The 7,803-nt window shown below is 27.8% G+C and overlaps 1 long non-coding RNA gene across 1 annotated transcript; it reads left to right on the top strand.

The window, feature by feature from the left end:
* The first annotated feature begins 5,516 nt into the window (after positions 1-5,516).
* Positions 5,517-7,711, top strand: LOC119664497. The gene is made up of 3 exons (XR_005251212.1): positions 5,517-5,780; positions 5,837-5,939; positions 7,467-7,711. It is a non-coding gene; the product is annotated as an uncharacterized LOC119664497 (long non-coding RNA).
* Positions 7,712-7,803: the final 92 nt, after the last annotated feature.

Here is a 7,803-nt window from a genome sequence, read left to right as displayed (position 1 = left end):
CAATAATATTAAGCGTATATAACATTACTTTAATCCTGTTTTAGGGTGATACAAGTTAATTTTAGTTAAAATGATATGAGGAAAAAGCACGAAAAATATAACCTGTTAACAAGGCACTCCAATATACAGAGGAAGAGCGTCAGACACGTAAGTAAATGTTAGCACATTACTCAAAGGTGACACCAACAAAATATTTAAATTGTGAAATTATTGAGAAAGTAGGATTATAATATGTAAAAAAGGCACAAAGTTCTAATAGTTGACGTATTGATTGTATAGTGACTTGAACAGTGACGACGCGTGCCCTATCTGGAAGGGTGTGCGGCCCTTCTATAATGTTGTTTTTACATGTACCACTTATATTAAAATATATGAGATCTTTTATTAATAATAACTATATTATATAAGGCAACAATATATTCGCAATATTATATTAACAATTCATTAACAAAATAACATATTAAATAAATTAATTTAATAATTTATATATAAATTTAATATTATATCAATATGGAAGAAACAAAACTTTTCACATAATTCTTCCCGTAACATCAAACCAACTTTTTCAAACAAAAGAGTTTTAACTCAGAACCATACATGTTTATCCAGTGATCAAACAAAATCAAACCCACTTGCAACGTATAAATGTGCGGACAAGTACCCCGCACAGTAAGAACAGAAATTCGTGGGTGCTACTGTTAAAAGGGGAGAGACGAAATGTGATAGAAATGTATGGTGAGATGAGCTGCAAACTTTAGCCGCTCATGCAACCACTTTGGCAAATCATCATATTGGATTCGTATGCATGCATTTGATATTCCAATAGAACAGAAAATTACTCTCATACAATTCCCACTATATAAATCTCTATTTCTGATATTATATTATTTCTATTACGAGCACACGCACATTATTTTGTTCATATGCAAAATATGAATGTGTGGCAAACTTCTTTGCACACAAAGGGGAGAGACGAAATATAATAGAAATGTTCTGTGATTTGAGCTGCAAATATATGAGCACAACTAACAAGTATAGCAGCTAACAGAAGCAAATTGATTGAGTTTTCATAGACAATTATATTTAATTGTTTTTGCTAAAACTTTAAAAATATGTATGGATATGGAAATCTAATAAATAATAATAATTGTTGATGTGAAGATACTTAATAAATTCCTTTACCTAAGTTATTTGACATTTTGCAAATTATGTTAGGGTGTTCACCGCACACCTCCGCACCATAGAGCAGTCGTCCCTGGACTTGAAAGATTAATAACCTCCATTACGAATATTGAAACTCCAGCAAAAAAATTCCAGCAATCTTAGTCTATAAATTTCATTGTTAACTATAATCGTCAGTTGATTAAGTTTAATTAAGATATTAACAAATAAAAGTGTTAACTGAAATAGGCCAACGATTCTATTGTATTATCCGTTGTTGTTGTTGTTGTTGTTGCTGTTCTTGTTGCTATACTGCTGTAACCAAATGCCCATTTCACAGCAAACACACAAAAGGTTGACAAGACTTTGTACATGGAATGAGATGAGGAAGAAAGTATAAAAACACGATGTAGGTACCGGTATGAAAGTTGTATTTAACATGGGTCCAGGTGAAATGCTTGCACTTGTCTATAGCAGTTTTGTAACTTCAAAATATCTTGATAATATTATTAATAAATTTAAATTTTGTTATTACTAGAGAGCACCTAGTCTAAGTTTAATAACTATTTAGCTGTTTTTATATATTTCACATATATGTAAGTTTTGTGTAATATAGTAAAGTTAGTACCTTTTAGGTAGTAAAAAGATATCGGAAAACATATTCCCTATGAGTTGAATAATATAAACCTTTATTTGAATAATCCGATATTATCCAACATAACATATCTCCTTCAACATAAAAGAGTCTGTCTGTTTTCGAGGGATAAAAATGAGAACATTTGAAAAAATATTAAAAGTCATTTCTTTATCAATTCAAATACTGAAAAACGGAAGAACTGACAATATGATATATATTAATATTAATATATTTTCTATATTTCACCCTTAAGTTCCTCTGCAATGAATCACATGCCATATTTACTTAACATGAACCTCTGCCAAACAAATTGGTGTTATGCGGGTACCACACTGTCTACATATTATATTATTGAAGTTTTCACTTCATTATAAACTCAATTAATGTGCAACGATAAGAATAATTTTTAAATAAAATGAATAGTTCTGTGTCAATCGCAGAACAATAAATATAATAGTGTAAAGGTATAATATATGCATATGTTTACGGTTATATGAACTCAAATTGAAAATATATAATTTCAATCATTATCACAAAGTATATACCGAATTAGTCTTGTTAAATAATAAAAATAATGTGGCTCATTATTTATTATTTAAATGAATAATAAATGAATACTGACCACAAATAGTGCTCTAAACAATATAAGAAATAGGTGTGAAAACAGTCTAATGTGTATACTATAAAGATTCTATCTCTTTATATTATTTACCCTCCTTTTTATTCACCTAAGCTACTACCTAGCCACACCTAAGTATCTATATAAAATCATGATTGTAATAATTTCATTAACTATTTAAACTCAAACTAATTTTTAATTAAAAAGAAGTCAATAAAATATTAATTTATACTTATAGACAATGTTGCTTGTAAATCCTACCAAAGCTGTTACTGTACCATATACAATTTGGAATATCATGACATCACGCGGCTTATTGCTTACTGCTTACAGCTGACTAGGTCTATTAAATTATGCGATATGGAATCAATGTCATCACTAAAATACTAGACCTGTCGGATTCTGTATCTGATGTTTTTTTTTCGCATTTCATACGAATTACTAGTGCGATGGATGTTAAAAAGCTCATGGATGAAATCGAAATTTATTTGACAAAATGTATGCGATAAAAAGAAGGAAATTATTTTTAATCCATTTAAATGTGGGCTTAAAATTTCGAATTTAGATAAAAAAGACTTAAATGGAAAGTAATATTAATGGGAAGTTTAACCAAATATGCACCTATCCAAGAAGAAATGTTTATAAAGCCGAAAATATGTTACAACCTCTCTAATGACAAATGAAGAGTGATTGTGAAAATAAAAAAGAACAATTTAATTTACAAAGGAAAAATGTACCTATATTTGTATTTTAAAATTTATATACAATATATACAATATAACAATATTTATGTCTCATTTAGATATAACTGAACGACATTACTTAGGATATTTTCTTAATAAAATAGAATACTAGAACAAGGAAAGTCACCAATGTTGCAAATTTGATTGTCCATTAAACTAGGGTTCTATCAATTCTGGAAAATAGTTTCATCGCTTATTATGGATTGTAGAAAGTAAAAATCTTTTCTATTATAAAAAGTATAACCGAATATGAAGCAATTTTTCGTTTAATTCATATGGTATTTTGAAGTTATCCTTTAATTTTCAATTGAACAATTTATTTATAAGTTTCTTATAAAATTGAGCGATTCCCCAAAATTAAACGAATGTAGTTTTTAAAGATAAATACGACGAAAATTACGAAGAAAACTGTTTTGCTAATGCAAAGGTTTTTGTATAGTACCAAATTATAACAAAAATATTTTATTTTCAAATTGATTATTAATTATTTTATAATTAAAATCATGGCATAACAAGTAAAAAATTATAAAATGTAACTGAGAGGTTTCGAACAGTAGTGAATTGTAAAAACGGAATTTTTAGTTAATTGAATTTTTGGCTGACCATACAGCTGTTTCGAGTAATAGCTGTTTCTAGCGAATACCCCATTCTTTTAAATATTTTTAATGCTGACCTACCCCTTCCTTCACAATGCATTAGGCAAATCTGCTACGCAGATGATTGTCTCATCTACATGAGGTCCAACCTCCCCAGTTGAAAGTACATTGAGCTTAACAATTACCTTAGGACTCTTTGTTTATTACGTTACTACGGTAAGTGGAAGATTAAGGTCAATGCCCTAAAAGGTTCCGTCTTCGCGATAGCCCTTATGGGCCAGTGTGCTGATCGCGTCTGTACCTTTAAAACCTCGGAATAAACTGTCGTATAAAAGGTGTGTTTTGGATACTGTCAAGATATCGGAAAATATAAGTTCGAGTGCAGTGCTGTTCGAAGACTTTTATGATTTTTATATGTGCGGGAGAAATTTTTTTGTACCTGTGAAGATTTTTTTTATTTTTGTAAATTTTCGTGAATTAAAATTGTAAATGAAAGGTACTGAAGGAGATTAAATAAAAATATTCAAGATTTTTAACAATTAAAAACAATACATATCCTTGTTTAAATAGTGGTAATAAATTAACATATCAATGAAATACGTGTGATGAAATTAATCGAGCATAGGTGTTCCAACACTCATTTATAATAATTCCAACAATCATCTGCAATACTAAAAAGTTGGACTATATGAATTACGGCAGCGTTATACACCGTTAAAATAATGAAATACTGAGACGGTGAACAGGTATTTAAAAAGTGACCGCGAGTAACGGAGGAGATAACCGAGTCCACATTTGAAAAGATCTTATAAGCAGTACAATGCCTACGTATTTTATTATTATATTAAAAAAAATTTGATTTTAAATTTAAAATTCATAAGAAAAATTTTGTTTTGAGAAGAAATCTTAAACACAATAATACGAATCAATTAAAAATTTATGCATATATATATATATATATATATAATTTAGTTAAACATAAATTAAGAAAAGAAATTTAAATAATTAAAAACATATTTTTTTGTTATGATATAAAACAATTTATTTTATAAATAAGTAGTAACTGAAGTGAATTTAAAAGCAAATGTTGTTTAAATCAATATCGGTAAATGAAATAAGTGCATATAATTTTTATACAATGTAAAAGTTTAAGGAAAATAATTACATAGAAATTACAAAAATGATTGAAAAACCTTAAAAGAAATTAATTTATAAACCATATATATGAATGATATATAATGGTTAAAAATACATAAAAGCACCACAACATCAAAGAAAAATTCTATAAACTCAAATAATTTAGAGTTTCATTTGTTTCAAATACATTTTTTTTCTTAAAAGTTTCAACCAAACACAAAGAACATATATATCTCGAAAAGACGGATTCTTTCCATATGGGCGAAAGAGATTGCAGACCAAATAAACAGTTTTAAAATGCCTTATTTTAATTTCTTTTTGAAGTCTAGCACTAAATCAATTTCAATTTACATAATCCTAACCTCATATAAGAAAAAATTTTACAAGATTTTGTTCTAAAAGCCTAATGTGGAAGTTGTTTGTCCGAATATTATTATGTACAATATACTCTATTAAACATGTCATTTCAATATCAAAGAACATATTTATTGCCACCACTGTAAATGACAGTTATCAAATGACAACTAAACAAATAAAGTAAATGGAGGAAATTACTTAAATTTAAAAGTAAAGTAAATTATTTATAATCTAACAAAATATCAACTTACAATGAATTTATAAGATAAATTGACAATGTAAATTTAAAATGAAATCAGTTGCACTAAACAACAAAACTGATCCAAAAGTTAAAAAAAATTAATCAGTAACAATTAAAAAGATTAATACGACGTACATATATCATTTGAAAGAAATTATTACTGGAAAAATTAAACAAGTGGCAGAGAGATGAATCGATTTTTGGTGATTATATAGTTGGCATCTTGGAGAGTGATGAAATGCATGAATAAAAAGCAGATACTTTACAGGAACTGTTAGGTGCAGTGGTGGTGAGTTTGTGGCAATAATATTAAGCGTATATAACATTACTTTAATCCTGTTTTAGGGTGATACAAGTTAATTTTAGTTAAAATGATATGAGGAAAAAGCACGAAAAATATAACCTGTTAACAAGGCACTCCAATATACAGAGGAAGAGCGTCAGACACGTAAGTAAATGTTAGCATATTACTCAAAGGTGATACCAACAAAATATTTAAATTGTGAAATTATTGAGAAAGTAGGATTATAATATGTAAAAAAGGCACAAAGTTCTAATAGTTGACGTATTGATTGTATAGTGACTTGAAAGATTAATAACCTCCATTACGAATATTGAAACTCCAGCAAGAACACTTCAGCAATATTAGTCTATAAATTTCATTGTTAACTATAATCGTCAGTTGATTAAGTTTATTTAAGAAATTAACAAATAAAAGTGTTAACTGAAATAGGCCAACGATTCTATTGTATTATCTGTTGTTGTTGTTGTTGTTGTTGCTGTTGTTGTTGCTACTGCTGTAACCAAATGCCCATTTCACAGCAAACACACAAAAGGTTGAAGACTTTGTACATGGAATGAGATGAGGAAGAAAGTATAAAAACACGATGTAGGTACCGGTATAAAAGTTGTATTTAACATGGGTCCAGGTGAAATGCCTGCACTTGTCTATAGCTGTTTTGTAACTTCAAAATATCTTAATAATATTATTAATAAATTTAAATTTTGTTATTATTAGAGAGCACCTAGTCTAAGTTTAATAAGAATTTAGCTGTTTTTATATTTTTCATATATATGTAAGTTTTGTGTAATATAGTAAAGTTAGTGCCTTTTAGGTAGTAAAAAGATATCGGAAAACATATTCCCTATGAGTTGAATAATATAAAACTTTATTTGAATAATCCGATATTATCCAACATAACATATCTGCTTCAACATAAAAGAGTCTGTCTGTTTTCGAGGGATAAAAATGAGAACATTTGAAAAAATATTCAAAGTCATTTCTTCATCAATTCAAATACTGAAAAACGGAAGAACTGACAATATGATATATATTAACATTAATATATTTTCTATATTTCACCCTTAAGTTCCTCTGCAATGAATCACATACCATATTTACTTAACATGAACCTCTGCCAAACAAATTGGTGTTATGCGAGTACCACACTGTCTACATATTATATTATTGAAGTTTTCACTTCATTATAAACTCAATTAATGTGCAGCGATAAGAATAATTTTTAAATAAAATGAATAGTTCTGTCAATCGCAGAACAATAAATATAATAGTGTAAAGGTATAATATATGCATATGTTTACGGTTATATGAACTCAAATTGAAAATATATAATTTCAATCATTATCACAAAGTATATACCGAATTAGTCTTGTTAAATAATAAAAATAATGTGGCTCATTATTTATTATTTAAATGAATAATAAATGAATACTGAGCACAAATAGTGCTCTAAACAATATAAGAAATAGGTGGTTTTCACACAGTCTAATGTGTATACTATAAAGATTCTATCTCTTTATATTATTTACCCTCCTTTTTATTCACCTAAGCTACTACCTAGCCACACCTAAGTATCTATATAAAATCATGATTGTAATAATTTCATTAACTATTTAAACTCAAACTAATTTTTAATTAAAAAGAAGTCAATAAAATATTAATTTATACTTATAGATAATGTTGCTTGTAAATCCTACCAAAGCTGTTACTGTACCATATACAATTTGGAATATCATGACATCACGCGGCTTATTGTTTATTGCTTACAGCTGATTAGGTCTATTAAATTATGCGATATGGAGTCAATGTCGTCACTAAAATACTAGACCTGTCGGATTCTGTATCTGATGTTTTTTTTTCGCATTTCATACGAATTACTAGTGCGATGGATGTTAAAAAACTCATTGATGAAATCGAAATTTATTTGACAAAATGTATGCGATAAAAAGAAGGAAATTATTTTTAATCCATTTAAATGTGGGCTTAAAATTTCGAATTTAGATAAAAAAAG

This window comes from Teleopsis dalmanni, unplaced genomic scaffold, assembly GCF_002237135.1.
Source record: "Teleopsis dalmanni isolate 2A unplaced genomic scaffold, ASM223713v2 unscaffolded_contig_2053, whole genome shotgun sequence".
NCBI lineage: Eukaryota > Metazoa > Arthropoda > Insecta > Diptera > Diopsidae > Teleopsis > Teleopsis dalmanni.
The sequence above is the reverse complement of the archived record's forward strand: the minus strand, read 5'-3'. Positions and strand labels throughout refer to the sequence as shown.